Here is a 17,554-nt window from a genome sequence, read left to right as displayed (position 1 = left end):
CAGACCCTTAGACACAAACTGATCCCTTCGGCTTTGTGGGAATCATCTTGCTGGTCCTTCTCCCACTTTGCCTACGCCAGATTGATGATGTCAAAGCAGGAGTGGCGGTAATTTACTCCTATTTGCGATGATTCCTTTTTAAACGATAATCTGTAGGGTCATTCCTGGCCTCCCACACCCTCGCTAGAGACTAGGAGTGAGAAGGACAAGGGTTTCCTACAGGAGAGATAACGCGACGCGAGTCAAGCCACAACGAGACAAGAGGTCAAACAGTAATAAATTCTGAAATAAATGGTCATTAATGTGTAAGGTCCTGCCTCAACATTGTTGCCCCTTGTATTTATAGAGCATACCCGGGGCTATGTAAAATCTACCGTACCTAAATAGGAGAGCCCCCTTCGCTATTTTTCTGTGATCTCATGAAGCCACGTCACCATGTAGGACCCACTTCTCTCCAGCTTCAGAATGCGCAATGACCATCACCACTAAACCAGCATTAATGTATCAAACCACACTAGATATGCAAGTGGAAATCACATCCGCAGGTCTCCACTTTTTGCCCCATCGCATCCCTCCTTTCAAATTCCATACAGGAGTACTATATAATTATAGCTCCCGGCTGTAGCAGAAGCAAAAAAATGATAGAATATTTGGTGGCCGTCTTCTGGGGCCTCAATTGCAAAGCTTTTTACGTGGACGGATGATGACGAGCTTGATTTGGCTGCTGGCACAGTCAAGGGAGGCAACGCTTCCTCAAGGGCGGCGGTGGAGGTGAGCGTTCTCAGATTGTGTTGGCGCTCGCTGCCTTTCTTTCTCTGTGCTCGATCTGCTACTTTCACCTCCTGCTCACGAGTGGAAGAGGATGCAGGCGTGTGTGCCCAGTGGAGGGAGGCGCGGGCGAATGCAGCCATGCATCGATGCCTCGGGCGGAGGGAGTAGCGGCATCGGGTATAGCAGTGGGCGCGAACAGATCAAGGATGAAAGAGCAGGCATCCAGGAACAAGGTGTTTGCGCGGATGGGGAAAAGCCAGGAAAAACTGCTCTATCCCGGCCGCCCAAAAGTGATGCTCAGTTCATTTTCCGTAAGTGCTTGGTCGCATGAAAATTCTAACACGATGAGGGTATCAATTTAAATATAGGAGATTATTTTTCAATTTTACTATTTTATCACTCTATGAATCCTTTAAATATAGTTTACTATAGGTATCGTCTAGTAGATATAAATATAGAAACCAGGATATTTGGGTGTGCATGCAGAAGGAGGATAGTTGTGTGGATGTCAAGTCACGTACGTCTTAATAAATAATGATGCACCGCATTACATATTTTTTTATCACTACTTTTCATCTATAAACTACATCTTGCAAGTCTGCAGGTGTGTTGTGCCTCAGTGCGTCTAGCTCCATGTTTGAAAAACTTTAATTTGGTCCTCGGCACAAAAAAAAAGGAAGGAGAACAGCGTTTCTGTAGTAGCTGGTATATATATGCAGCCTTTGTTAATTTTGGTACCCAGTAGCCGTGAGGAGCAACCAAACATACTGACCAACAACCTAAGGCAGTTTCGTTGAACACTTTAACAAAGAAGTTATTTGGTGCAATCTAAATCTAAGGCTAGCTGTTAGATGAATTTGGTACAACATGGAACAGATCTAAAAATACTTCAATTATATATGTCCACAAGGCCTGTCAACATATCCCGTGCTTCAGCATAGCCTAAATTATCTCTACATAATTATTAAAAGGTTCGTTGACAAATTAAGTGCGTAAACCAACAAAGCCGTGGATACTCTCTCTATTCATTTCGTAATACAATGCCCAATTAGATATTCTATAATATCTACCTCGTGTGATAAATTTACCAATTATTAATTTACGTATGTTTTCGTTCTTTTATTTGGGAGATAATAGCATCGAGACATCCGGATAGAAGTGCGCACGCCGCTCCTTCCTCCTTACCCCCTCCTCTCTCTCTCCGCGAGTCCGGACGACATGCCTCCTCCCCACACCCGCCGCTGCAACCGCGCACTCTCCCCCCTGAATCCCCTCCTCTCCGCATGGGCAGGACCCAGGAGCCGGGATGAGGACGACTAGACGAGCGCGCCCCGTCCGCATGACCCCAGGTGCGCCGCACACCTCGACCGCCAGCCCCCAACACGCCCATCCACCAACCTTGGCTCGCCGCGCCCCATCCCCCAGAGTTCGGGTCATGCCCCAGTATCCGCAAGAGGGGCCATCGCGCACTTAGCAGCAAAGCATCTGCCTAAGTGCGGAGACTAAAGCGACATCAGTGGCAAAGCATCTGCCATAGCAGCAGTGGCAGCAAAGCATCCATTAGAGAGAGCGTAAGCGACCAAGTATCCGCTGGGAAGAATCAAACGACTGTGGCAACACCAAACACCAGGGTTCGACAAACCAATGTGGAGAGAAGTTGAAGCACAAGTAGGCACAACCATCAAGGAGCCACTTCGGTAAGAGGTGCGGGACGGTAGTAGACTTGCTCCAACAAAGCCTTCAAGAAGGGAATGACACCTACAGACACCATCAATGTTGGGAGAAGCGCATGAGACTTTCATCCTAGGACCTACCCCAACAACTTCCACGACAAATAGAAACTTTGATGACGCCTCCAACAAGGTAGGTTGTGCAGACAACACCACTAGCGCCAGCCATAGTAGGAAGCTGGGCAGGGTTTTTACCTAGTAACTAGTCGACCACAGACGGAAGAGGGAGGCACCACCTGCACAGTCTCGGCCATGGGCGTGGTGACCGAGACACCGGGAGCATGACGACTATCGCGGGGTCAGAACCACGACAAGCATTGTTGTTCGATTCGGTGTCAGAGTACGTGTCTCCAGTGGCTCGGGTGGACTCAAGAACACAAGAACCACAGAGAGGACGCAGCGGTTTATCCTGGTTCGGGTCAATCGGTGGCCTACGTCCAGCAGCTAATGATCCTTATACTCAAAAGCACCCAAAATCGGGGAGTTACAACATGGTTGTAGAGAGATTTGGTAGGGGGTTACCTCGGTGCTAATCCTAAGGTTGCCTCGCCGCCGGTGGAGTCTTCCCCTCGTCGGAGAGGAGGAAAACGATGGGATGCAGTGGAGGAGCTCTCGGTGCCCCTCTTTGGGTTGCCTTGCTCTCAGTGCTGAGCAGAGGCCAAGGAATGGAATGGAGTTGAATGATCTATCTTCTAGTGATCGTCCTCCTAGGTCCGACCTTATCTCTTATATAACGAGATAGGTCGAGTACATGGCGGTTTGGGGGAACTAGTCTATGGTCTACATGCGTTGGAGTCCAGGAGGGCCTTGCAGCAATGCGCTATGGACCATGGCGGTGTCCTAGAGCTGAAGAAGCCTTGGGCATCGTCTGACTGCTCTGTTCTGACACTCTGCGTGTCAGGCTGTGTCGGCTTGGACCGGTCTCCCCTAGGTGGACCTTCTGCAGTCTTGACGGTGAAGGAGGCTGGCTTCAAGGGCTAACATGTGGGCCCAGGGGCCTTCAAGCCTCTGGAGGCCATGGGGAAGCTTTGTCTTCTTGTGTCATGCCCCATGCATGACCTTGTCGGGGAAGTGGCCGGCAATGCCATGCCCAAGGGGTAGCGTTGGGGAGCCTCCGAGCCTCTGTTGCTCGAGGCGTGTCTTCTTGTGCCCGGGCCTTGGCTTGTGTCGTTAGTGGGGCAGGAGCCAAGGACTAGGACAAGGTGTTGTCATAGATCGGGAGCCTCAAGGCTCGGGGAAGCCCCTGAGCCCCAAGCGAAAGTTGTGGCAGCGTTAGGATAGACCAAGGTTTTCCTCAGAGGGTGCGCGCAAGCGTACCCAATGGGTATGGACCCTGAGCCCTCGGATGATCCTAGAGGGGTTGGTCAGGGGGTCTTCATTGTTCGAGAACCATTAGACTCGAGACTTAACATACCCATTTGTTATGATCTCATCAGGAGCCCCTAAGCCCTTTGTGGCCTCACTCAGCGTGATGGCGACGAAGGGCTGAATTCGATCTTCTATTGACTGAACCCTCCTTGGCGGGGATGGCTTCTGCTGACAAGGGTGTTGTGCCCTGCTTGGGGCCATCTTTCCTAATGTGATAGGCGTTGCTCAGCTGTCAGGGCCAGGCAACGATGGTGTTGATCCCTTCATGAGCCTATGTCACATAGGTCTTTGACTCAAGCGAGGGCTCAGCGAACTCGTCTAGGACCTGCCGACCTTAGGCCTAGGGGTGCCCTTCTTTTTTATTAGAGCCTGCCATGGGTCGGGTGATCGAGAGTGTTTGGGATCCGGCTCGGGACCATCTGATTATCTAGAGCGCCACACCCTTCTGAGGGCTGTGATAGCAGGTCCTGATCCTCTCGAGATGGCCTTCTGGGGATGACCTTCTGTGGCCATTGATCGAGATGCGGGGAGCACACCGAGCTTTGAATGGAGGCCCTCGTTGGGCTCGCTGCTCAGCGGCTCCTACCCCAACTCTAGGGAGTTGGTTGGTTTTCAAGGGTGCGTCACCCGAGCGCCTATCGATCGGGGGGTCGAGTTGCTCCATCTAGGGAGCTGGCACAACCCCTGAGGCCGTAGTGGGGCCTCCTTATTAGTGGAAGTGGTGGCTTTAGGGCATGTCCCTTCCGCTGATGTCTTGCGTAGGCAGTTGATGGCATCTGGGCTGTTGTGCCTAGAGGAGTTATGGCATGCACCCCTGTGCCATACCACTTCATTTGGAAGATGGGACGTCGAGGCCATGTGGAGAAGATCTGGCAGAGGAGGAGCCACGACACTTGGTGCGCATGGATCTAGGCCATCGATGATAGCCGATGGGCCCGAGGGGAGTCAGATTCCCTCAAGTCCTGCGAGGAGGTGTGCGCGGAGTGGGCGGCGTGCATGGTGGAAAGTGGAGCGAAGACTTGACTTGCTGTCAGTGGTTCCCTGACTCTGCCTTTACTACGCTACCATCATCAAGCAACTACCCGAAGGTGTGCTTCAGGGATTGAGAAGACGCCAGGTCAGTTCCTTAGGGCCCCTTTAGGCTGTTGATGGCTTATTGGAGGGCCCAGAGCCGCTCATAGTGCATCATCTAGGATATAAAGGGCAGCCTCGGGGGATGCGGCATCTTCAATCCCTTCCTCTAGCCCCTTCTCTTCTTCCTCTTAGATCCTTCTTCTTCAGCGATGATGGCGATGATGAAGTGCAATGCTTCCCTCTAGGTGAGCCTATCTTGGTACGCCGGGCGACTACTTCTTCGAGGGTGGAAGGACTCCAGCAAGGGGAAGGTCATGGCAGCTCGTGGAGGGGGGTGAGGGTTGGTGTCGAGGGATGCTATCCTTTCCTCATGTGCTGCCACCCTTGATACTTCCCTGACTGTGTGCGCCGCCACGCTCCTTCCCCGCCATCTTCCTCTAGAGGGTAGAAGAACTCTAGCGATGTTGATTGCTAGGGCTCCCTCTTTTATCAGGGGAAGAGCACTTCAATCACAGTGGGGGTCATCGTCCGACGCAGAGCTAAAAGGTCCTAATATGGCTAGAGGGGGCATGAATAGCCTATTTAAAAATCTACAAATCAACTAGAGCAATTTGATTAGTATGACAAATAGCGAAATGCAAACTTGCTCTAGCTCTACAAGGGTTGCAAGCCCCTATCCAACAATTCTAGTTGCAATGATTACTAGTCACACAACTTGCAATGTTACTACTCACTAAGAGCTCTCAAACTTGCTACTCTAAAGAGCTTCACTAGATGAACTTAAAATAACAAAGCAAGCTCTCAATTCTAATTACACTAAAGAGCTTGCCACAACTAGTTTGCAAGAATATAAATGAGTGAGTAGGGTGATTATACCACCGTGTAGAGGAGTGAACCAATCACAAGATGAATACTAAATCAATCACCGGGAGAATACCAAAGGGCAAGAGACAACCAATTTTTCTCCCAAGGTTCACGTGTTTGCCGGCACGGTAGTTCCCGTTGTGTCGACCAACACTTGGTGGTTCGGCGGTTAAGAGGTGTTGCATGAACCTCGTCCACACAATTGGACATCGCAAGAACCTACCCACAAGTGAGGTAACTCAATGACATGAGCAATCCACCAGAGTTACCTATCGGCTCTCCGCCAGGTAAGGCACAAGACCCCTCACAATCATCACGATCGGAGCCGGAGACAATCACCAACCTTTGCACAATGATCCTCGCTGCTCCAAGCCATCTAGGTGGCGGCAACCACCAAGAGTAACAAGTGAATCCCGCAGCGAAACACGAATGCCAAGTGCCTCTAGATGCAATCACTCAAGCAATGCACTTGGATTCTCTCCTAATCTCACAAAGATGATGAATCAATGATGGAGATGAGTGGGAGGGCTTTGGCTAAGCTCACAAGGTTGCTATGTCAATGCAAATGGCCAAGAGAGTGAGCTTGAGCCGGCCATGGGGCTTAAATAGAAGCCCCCATGAAATAGAGCCGTTGGGCTCCTCACTGCACTGAACACGAGCTGACTGGATGCTGGACCTCAGCGTCCGGTCGTGCGATGTGCGCCACATGTCATCGGCTTCCAACGCCGATCGCCCGATTTCAACGGTCAAGAGATGACTGGACGCGTCAGTTAGAAAGTGACCAGACGCTGGACCTCAGCGTCCGGTCATTTCTAGTAAGGTTCCAAATGTGACATTTCACGACCGGACGCGTCCAGTCATGCTCGATCGGACTCACCCAGCATCCGGTCACTCACTGTCTCCTCTGTGTGTCCCACGTCAGCGTACGTCAGCACTGATCGGACGCACCCTACCAGCGTCTGGTCACTTTTAGCACCAGCGTCTGGTCAAAGACCGAGACCACGCGCTCACTGCTGCTACTGACCGGACGCGCCGGTCCAATAGAGACTAGCGTTCGGTCACTTATAGTGACCTTCGTCTTTTCTGTCTAGGGCGCCGGTGGCATCGTCGGACTATCCGCACTCTACAGGCGGACACTCCACCAGTGAAGTTTCTAACCCTTGCTCAAATGTGCCAACCACCAAGTGTATCACCTTGTGCACATGTGTTAGCATATTTTCACAAACATTGTCAAGGGTGTTAGCACTCCACTAGATCCTAAATGCATATGCAATGAGTTAGAGCATCTAGTGGCACTTTGATAACCGCATTTCAATACGAGTTTCACCCCTCTTAATAGTACGGCTATCTAACCTAAATGTGATCATACTCGCTAAGTGTCTTGATCACCAAAACAAAATGGCTCCTACTGTTTATACCTTTGCCTTGAGCCTTTTGTTTTTCTCTTTCTTCTTTTCTAAGTTCAAGCATTTGATCATCACCATGCCATCACCATCGTCATGATCTTCGCCATTGCTTCATCACTTGGAGTAGTGCTACCTATCTCATAATCACTTTGATAAACTAGGTTAGCACTTAGGGTTTCATCAATTAACCAAAACCAAACTAGAGCTTTTAATCTTCCCCTTTTTGGTAATTGATGACAACCCTTTCACAAAGATATGAGTTGAAATTTAATTGAATCCATGTTGCTTGCCCAAGCATATTTACCATGTGTAAAGGATATGGACAAGTTTCATGAATCCCAAATGGTAGCAATTGCTCCCCCTACATATGTGCTAAGAGTTTGGATTGTAGCTTGCACATATGCTTAGATAGGAAATATAGGAGACAATGTTTACCAAATGATGCTAAGGTATAAGAGATGGACCTTTGAAGCGTGATACCAATCAGAGTGCACCAATATACCTTCCTTAGCACTATTAGTAACTAGACATACACAAAAACTAGAATACCCCATGAGATCAACATTACAAGCAAGGGTCTAGTTTCCATAGAATGAACATAAGTCTAGTTACTTTAGCCTATGCATGCTAGTTTTTCATTTCATCATTCAAGCCTATAACTAGCATCACCACACAAGTATGAATATTGAAATTTAGAACTCGTGCCATGTAAGCAAATATATGAAATGCACATTCAAATGGAACATACAAGTTTATGAGCTTGCTCCCCATACTTGTGTGCATTTTTTTACGATCCCTTTGCAATGTCATTTCATTTGTTTTCTCCTCCTATCTTACTATCTTTGTGAATTTCTCTCCCCCTTTGTCAACAAGTAGCACAAAAGATGAGCTCAAATTATAGATAGGTTGGGGTGAAACCATGTGAAATGAGGATCATTTTCCCAATTTGGTTCAATCTAGATCACTTGCAAAAGATATTTAACTCGGTTTGATCCAAGGACAAGCTTCTTCACATCTCCAAATAAGGGTTATCTTGTACCATGTTGAGTTAAACACTTATAGCTTATTTTCTAGATCAAACACTAGGTTTACAAGCCACAAACATGTCATATGCTACCACTAGATCATTTCAAGCATACAAGCAATAGTGACACCATACAAGCATCAAATTCATTTGTTTTCATGAATGAGCCTATTCAAATGTGAAATATGTCTAGATGCACTAAACATGTCCTTAGCAAGGATGTATACTATGCCAATCAACTTTTACCTTGAATTGCTCAAAGGAGAGGCATATCATATAAATTGGGGGTGCATCAACACATATTGGAGAAGTCAAGTATGTTCAATTCATTCCTTAGCTTGCAAAACCTCTTTTCATCAAGTGGCTTGGTGAAGATATCGGCAAGTTGATTTTCGGTGCCCACACTCTCAATGCAAATATTCCCTTTTTGTTGGTGATCTCTTATAAAATGATGGTGGACATCAATGTGCTTTGTTCTTGAATGTTGAACCGGGTTGTTGGTGAGCTTTATGGCACTCTCATTGTCACATAGCAATGGCACTTGCTTGAATTTGATCCCAAAGTCACTCAAAGTAGCCTTCATCCAAAGTAACTAAGCACAACAACTAACGGCCGAAATGTACTCCGCTTCGGCGGTTGAAATGTAACACCTCGGGCGTTTAAATACTAAAACCTACCATGTCATCATCTGCATTGCACATCATTTTGTGTTAGTGAAAATTTGGATATGCATACACTAAAACAAGTTTACCTTTATGTTATATTGTTGACTTGTATGGTTTGAATCAAGTTAAAAACTTTTGTATTGGATTGAATTTCCGAAAACCCTAATTTACAGCATTTAAATTCTACCATGAAAACCTAATTCAAAATCTAAGCACATTTTGGGGTTGAGCCTAAAAGAAAAAGTGTAGAGCTTGTCAAGTTGTACAAAGTTTGTTTTTGGAGTTTTCAAAGTTGTTATATAAAATTTGAAGTAATTTGGAAAGGCGAAATGTACTTAAAGTGTCCCTTTTTGAATTTAAACTTACATTTCAAAATGTAGACCAAATTAGAGTATGGTTATTAAAGCAAAGTTGTAGAACTTTGAATTTGGAACAACTGTTATTTTTGGAGATTTTTGAGTTAGTTTATAAATTTGGGAGTAATTTGGGAAATTAGGCGAGTGGTAATTCTATAATTTTGGTGAACAGTACCTGCGGGCGACACCTCACCGCCGGTGACCTTCTGGTTTCCAGGCGTGCTCGTGGCCACATTTGGCTTCGCGCTGGCATGGAGAAGGCCGCGGCGTGGCTTCTTCTTACTTCCTGGCCTCGCTATAAGCTTGTGACGTCGCCGTTCTTCTTCTTTTCTCCTCCCCTGTTTTTCCCGACGCCGCCACCATAGCTCCATCGAGCTCGCGCCGTCACCGTAGCGCCACCTAGTCATAGCAAAGCCCATCATAGCCCCGCTTGCTCCTTGCGCACCTTGTCGACCAGCCATTGAAGCTTGACTCCGCCAGGAAACCGCAGTGCGCGCCTTTCTTCCTCGTGGCCGGCAGCACCACCGTTGTGTGCGCGTCGCCGTGGCCAGCAATCCACGATGCGTCTTGGCTCTTGCTCAGCATAGTTCCTACTTCGCCATGTTGCCATGGTGCTTTGTGCCCTGTTATTTGAGCTTGTTGTCCATCGCAGCCACCGGAACACCACCGCCGACGAAGCTTACGTCGCCATGATTGCTGTGACCGACAACGAGCTTCACCGTTGCTTCTCTGGTCCTATTTTTGCTCAAACATGTTTGGGGTGAGCTCCTAATCCTTTCCTAGCGCTTAGTTTAACTGCTACCAGTCTTGTTTCACCGGCATAGCGCAGCCGCACCGTCGTGGCCGCCATGGCTGGCATCAAGCTCGAACCTCGTCGTAATTAGTCTAGTTAGTGCCACCAATCGACGCGCTGTGATATGGGGAACGTGGTAGTACCTTCGTCGTGGCCGGAGGCCTAACCGGCGATGAGTTACTGGCGGTCAAACGCGTGGTCATCGCTGCTGTGTGAGGGAGACGACGCTGACATGTGGGACCCCGTTGTCAGTGACTCTGTGTTTGAAAATGGATTTTTCTATTTTGCATATTTGAATGAATAGCGATGTGATTTGTTATTTTTGTGTAGAATTAATTAGAGCCACCTTCCCTTGCCCTTGCTAGGTTGACCCACCCTTTTCAACTCCAACCATCCTTCTCTTCCTTGGCCTTCCTGCTGCTTTATTGCATTTAGGAGGAAGGAGTTTGAAGCCAATTTCCACCTTTTCCCATTCTTCCTTGCCTAGGCATAGGAGGCACAATAGTTGCATAAGTTGCTTCAAACATTTCTACAAAGTAGTAATGGTCAACAAAGTCCAATTCAACTCTTCTTGTGCCAATGAAAGCTATGGCATGCACACAAGGCAGACCAGTTAACTGCCAACCTCTACAAGTGCACTCTTTCTTGTCCAGATCAACAATGAACCTCCATTGGACTAGGTCCTTATTCACTCCTCCTACTTCTCCCACCATTGGGCCACTCTTGTGAATGGTGTACTTCAGATTTCTGCTCTTATTGTGCTAGTTTCTTCATGACATGAGACAAAATCTTGAACCTAGACAACTTTGAGGCCAACTGCCTCCTTGTGCAAAACCTCTCCATGATCAACTGCCTTATCTTGTCCATGAGTTCAACAATAGGTAAGGACTTCAGCTCTCTAATCCAATTGTTGAAGGTCTCAGCTATGTTGTTGGTGACATAGTCACATTTGCTTGTTGTGCTAAACTTGGACCTTGCCCATAGCTGTTTGTGATTTTCCAACAGCCATGTTATTGCCTTTAGGACATGCTTTGAGCATCTCATTCTAGTGCCTATCATGAGTTGTCTATCTATAGCACCTTGATGTAGGACACAAGTTCCTTTCAAACACTTCTCCCCTAAATCTCTTCTGAAAATTCTTGACAAGATGCCTCATGCAGTCTCTGTGCTCAACACTATTTCTGAAGACTTTGGTAACAGCCTTATCTATTCCTTTACTTGTAGTTAGCAACAAAGGAAATAATGTCAGGCTGCAGGGGATGAAACACTGAATGTAACACTGCAACAAACAATGAAGGAAACATACCTACATCAGTTGAAATAACAAGACTAGGTGGGGATCGAATAGCCTTGTGCATCATCTTCATGAACCATTCCCAATTCTCGTTGGTCTCACTGCCAAATACTCCATAGGCCACTAGGAACATCTAGTTGTGGCCATCAATCCCTACTACAGCTGCTAACTGCCCCTTCCACTTTGCTATCAAAACTGTGGAATTAATTCCTAGATAAGGTCTACAACCTTGGAGGAAGCCATCAATGCATGGCTTCAGTGCTACAAACATCCTACTAAATCTTCTCTTCTTGTCCACAATCTCCCACTTAATCTCTACAACACTGCCAGGACTCCTCTTCTCAATCGCTCTCTTCCAAGAAAACACATGTATAAAGCTGTCCTCCCTAGCCACCCATTACCTCATCTAAGGCCATTTGTCGGCCGTCCCAAACAACGTAGTAGCTCAACTGGATGCAGTACTTCTCCTCCAACTTCTCCTTCAAAACTTTAGCCCCAAGAGTTGGATCCTCCCTGAGCCAGTTTATAACTCTATCCTTGACCCAGTGATTAGTAGCCATTCAATTCCTTTGGACTTTGCTTGTGCTGGCACAGTTATGCTTGTGTGATAACTTCTTAATCTACACCCATCAATAAAACAAGTAAAACAAGGAAACAATGTGAACAATGAGTATACAACTTCATTAAGACCTGAATCAAACACTAAATCAAACTCTAAAATGAACACATACCTGTCATGTCTTCCCATCTTGACACTGAGATGCATGAATCCTCCACCTACACCTCTTGGCCTTACAATGTGCTCTGTACTGCCGTGACTCACTATAAGGAACTACAAGTTCAACTTTATTAAGCACATCATATTGCCTAATACACCTCTTAAAATAGAAACCATCTTCAAAAGTAACACCAACAACTATCTTAGGGTTATCTATGTCAGTCACATTCACCACACCCTCATAGCCCCTCTCATCATCCACGACTAGTGGGTCATCATCTTCTAGGTTAGTGTTAGGATAGTAATCACAGTCATCATCACCATCATCATTTAGCACATCCTTGTACTTCTCTTTCTCATCATCTACTCCTACATACTCAATTTTATCAGACTCTCCCCAATCATCATCAGCATTAGTATCATCCTCATTATTATCATCACCTTCAGGATTAGCATCAACCTCAGGATTACCATCTCCATCAAGATTAGCGGCCACATCAGAATTAGCAGCCACATCAGGATTATCAACCTCAGTATCAGCAGCAACATCAGGGTTACTAACACATTCTGGAATATGAACAACTTTAGCATTATGATCATCTACTGGATTAGGCACTGGAATATGAACAGCTTTAGCATTATGATCATCTATTGGATTAGGCACTAGAATATCATCAGGCAAAATCATAGCTAGTGGCAGACAATTGACCTGACTCTGCTGTGTGCTAATAAGAGACTGACTATTAACAGAGGCATTAGCACTGGAAAACTGAGATTGTAACAAACGTGGACCAATGTCAATAACCTGTATAGTCAGTGGCAGCTTCCTACAGTCCCTAATACACGTCAAATGCATGCAACAGAGCAGAATCAGAATCTATGCGCACTTTCTCATCCTTGGTTTTGTCAAAGAAAGTAACCTATAGTTCTTGATCCTGACCATGAACTATATCCTGACAAAGCAACTCATGAAAACCCATCCAATTGAAGAGATCCTTGTCCACCACATGCATGTAGTTAGCAGTTACATGATAATCATCAAGCACATCTGGTCTTTGATCTACATAGGCAGGTACTCTAATCACCAATCTACACGTGGCCATCGGATCCATCCTAAATCAAAACAAAGGAAAAGAACCAAACTAAAAGATTTCAAACCGCAACCTTTCTAACGCATCCACAGGCATACAAATCAAAAGAGTACGGGTTTAAAAAAGCTCACCCTTTTGGAATCCATTTCAATTGAGGAACCCTAGGCGGAGAACAAGGGCACTTGCGCATTCTTCCTGCTGGGGGACTTCATCTTCGGGTCGCGGGGGTGCTCCAGATCCTTAGCCCCACATGGCGGCGGATGACGACCGAGGCTGGAGGTGTCAACGGCGGCGGGCACTGGGGTGGACGGCGGCGCGGCGAGCACTAGAGTCGAGTGGGCAGGCGAGGAATGGAGTGTGGGATTAGGGACGGCGCGTGACCTAACCCTAATGGTCGGGTCGGGGACCGGTTCTTATGGGTCTAACCAGACCAGGTTAGGGGCGGACCCAAGTGTGGTTCAGGGGCACCGGATGTCCAAAATAAAGTTTTCTCTCTCCTCAACCGGCTGTAACCGATCCGCGGTGTCCTGTGACATAATTTCAACGAACCAGAGTGTTCTATGGCAAAATGCTCCAAAGTGGGTGTTCGCCAGCAAAGGACCATCACTTTGGATGCTCCAAAGTTGAGGTTTTGCAAATGCAACTAGCTGTTTGCAATGTTGCTGGAGCAATCAAGCAAAATGAAAAGGCGCTAACCTAGTGCCTAACCTTTTTTTCTCTCTTTTTGTCCCAACAAAAATAAAACTGGTCTGAAGATCTTGGGAAAAATTTATATATAGTTTTTTTCTTAGGAAAAGGAATGCTTCATGTATAAATCTACTATACTACTTGCAAGGTAAGATAAAAAAAAAAGGTAGATTGTTCTTTTCTCAAAAACAAAATGTATACATGCTTATACTAGGAATTAGTAATTAGTAAATAGGGTTTTATTCCCCCTTCTTTGTTGATAAATGGTGTAGGTTATTATTGCAATCCTTCCTTTTTCACCTTTGTGAGCAAAGTATTCGATCTCAAGCCACAAACCAACACATTGCAGTGCACTTTCCTGATCGCACAGCACAGATCGACAAGCAACGAACTCCCATTCCCTCTTTCTACATATGCGTCAATCTATCCTTAGCCAACTGGAAGATAAGACACCACCAAGTTAAATCCAACTATCCAAGCCCGAAAGGTCTTCTTTTGTGCAGTACTAATGGAATTGTCGATAAATGTACACTGATTGTCTAATGGAGATACATACATTACCACAAAAGTAGTCAATATAAACGGGTAAAAAAAGTGCATAACCAACTGTTTTATATCTATCTGCTGAAGAGGGTCAATGATATGGCTGCTGCAGACAATGAATCATGTTTGTTTCTAGTGAATCACGAACTGTCAAAAAAAAAAGGGCCAACCGTCTGAAATTTGTTTAGACCGTGCCACCTATATAAACAAAAGCCTGTTTGTGATCTATCTAAAAGATAGATTGGTATTGTTGAAAATCATTTGCAATGAGTTGCCAAAACAAAAAAAAATAACAAGTATCTTACTTTCATAATTTTATTTATTCTATAGATGTTCCAGCCATATCCGAACACAAAATAGGAGTTTGTATCTTGAATACCATGAAGTCAACGCTATCAAGTAGGAGTATTTAATTTGATTGGAGGGGATTTTTTAGTTTAATACATTTTAATTAATATTTTAAAAATAATCTACTCTAATTCTTTTTTTAACCTAACTCTTTTGATTGCGCCAATCCGCATGGCGTGACAATATAACGTCGGCCCAACAAATCAGTCAAGCTAGCAAAGCCAGGAGGAGCCACTCATTCCTAACTCCGGCGGCTTCGCCTGTTTGCTAGTTCATTTGGACAGGAGCTACAGCTCTTTTTGCATATGCTACCGTAATCTACGCCCTTGTTTAGTTTGATCCCAAAATCCAAAAAGTTGCTACAGTACCTGTCACATCGAATGTTTGCGGCCCGTATATGGAGCATTAAATGTAGACGAAAAGAAAAACTAATTGCACAATTTGGTGGAAAATTGCGAGACGAACGTTTTAAGCCTAATTAGTCAATGTTTGGATGCTATTTGTCAAATAAAAATGAAGGTGCTACAGTAGCCCCAAAATCCAAATTTCGCGAACTAAACAAGAGCTACACTTGTAAAACTGTATGCAATAGTATTTGGGAGTCGGAACCGAAGCGCCTTGAAGCGCCACCCAATGGGGCCTTATTATATTAAAAAGAAGAGTTCGTGTTGATAAAGATTTTGATTTGCCTTCCAAAATCAATTTTATAGTACTGCTGTGCAAGCTATTTTGTGCGAGTTGTAGTGTTTATATATATTTATTTGGAACTCCACACGTTACAAAATTATAAGCCATGGCTTTTTCTAGAGTTGTATAGTTTTATCTACGCATCTAAATTTATACTATGTTTAGATACATAGTTTAAGCCCTTATAATTTGAAATGTACTTAATCAATTTTAAATTATAAGACGTATGTTTTGACTTTTTATAGATACATAGTCGTTACTATGTATATAGATAAACAACTTGTATCTTGAAAATTCAGAGCATCTTATAATTTGGAGTGGACTAGATATATAGTAACAACTATGTATGTAGAAAAGTTAGAACACAACTTGTATCTATAAAACTCAGAGCATCTTATAATTTGAAGTCGAGTAGATATATAATAACAATTATGTATTTAGAAAAGTTAGAACGTCTTACAATTTGAAACAAACTAGATATATAATATCCCTCCATTCTAAACTATAAATATTAGCTTTTCTAGATATATTGTTTTGCTATGTATTTAGACATAGTGTAAGTAGCAAAAGCTATGTATATGTCTAGAAAAGCCAAAACGTTTATAATTTAAAACGGAGGGAGTAACAGCTACATAGAAAAGCCAAACGTCTTGCAATTCAGAACGGATGGAGTAGTTAGTATATTTTTAAGACAAACAAGAGGGGTAAAACACCCCTATTGAAATTTGTTAGAAAAACAGTAGTATGGAGTAGTAATCTATTATTGCAATTAACAACCACGCTTTTCACCCTTTTCCGCCTTTCGCAGCAAAAGTACTTGATGTCAATTAACAAACCTAGCTACTACACATTCAGAGAGCTCCTTTCCTGATTACAAAGCCGCAGCAGTGACCGATCGACAAGCAACTCCTCTTATCTATATATCCCTTTCTACATGTGCGCCAATAATCTCCTCTCCGTTGCGACCGACCGATCGATCAATCGACACCGTGGTCAACTGAGGATTCATAAATCACCAAAGTCAATTCGTCTGCCCAACAAATTAAAGGTCTTCTTCCTACATACAGATCGAGTACGTACCAGCAGTATAGTAATAATAAAATAATTAATGGAATATAATAATTGCCGCTGCGTATACATATACATTATATTATATAGATCTAATATCTATATATATAGTATATATATATATATATATATATAGGGAGAGGCTATTCAGTAGCCAGCTACAGAATAAGTTATTCTGTAGCCACCCTCCATTTACCATAATTTTATATACTAATTCGCAATGTCAATATATATTTACTATAGTTGGTTACTAATAACACATAGGGATATTTACCATAACGTTATAGTAAACCACTTAGTAAGAAGTTACTATAATCTCATAAATTAACATAGTAATTATAGTAACTCAAGGTGGCTACAGAATAGGTTATTTTGTAGCCAGCTATAGAGTAGTTGTTCTATATATATATATATATATATATATATATATATATATATATATATATATATATATATATATATATATATAGGGAGAGGCTATTCAGTAGCCGGCTACAAAATAAGTTATTCTGTAGCCACCTCCATTTACTATAATTTTATATACTAATTTACCATAATATCAATACATATTTACGATAGTTGAGTTACTATAACACATGGGGATATTTACCATAACGTTATATTAAATCACTTAGTAAGGAGTTACTATAATCTCGTAAATTAATATAGTAATTATCGTAACTCAAAGTGGCTACAGAATAAGTTATTCTGTAGCCGGCTACAGGACAGTAGTTCTATATATAGGTATATATATATATATATATATATATATATATATATATATATATATATACATATATATATATATATATATATATATATAAATAATTACGGAAATACTGTGCTCAGAGCGTCAGATCAACCGGATGCCCCCATTCGTGGGGCGCGACATCAGCCCAAGGGTCCAACGGTCGTATCTTCTCCAACGCATGGACACTTCCGCTCTCCAGAAGGCATCCAACAATCGCGTGACCACCGGTCGGCATCTCCAACGCGCGCCGAGCGTGGCCGCCCACTTTCCTCCATCTCCATCGCGCCTCTAGCCCGCAATGGCCACCCGCCTTCCT

The sequence above is a fragment of the Miscanthus floridulus genome, chromosome 13 (assembly GCF_019320115.1).
Source record: "Miscanthus floridulus cultivar M001 chromosome 13, ASM1932011v1, whole genome shotgun sequence".
Taxonomy (NCBI): Eukaryota; Viridiplantae; Streptophyta; class Magnoliopsida; order Poales; family Poaceae; genus Miscanthus; species Miscanthus floridulus.
The sequence above is the reverse complement of the archived record's forward strand: the minus strand, read 5'-3'. Positions refer to the sequence as shown.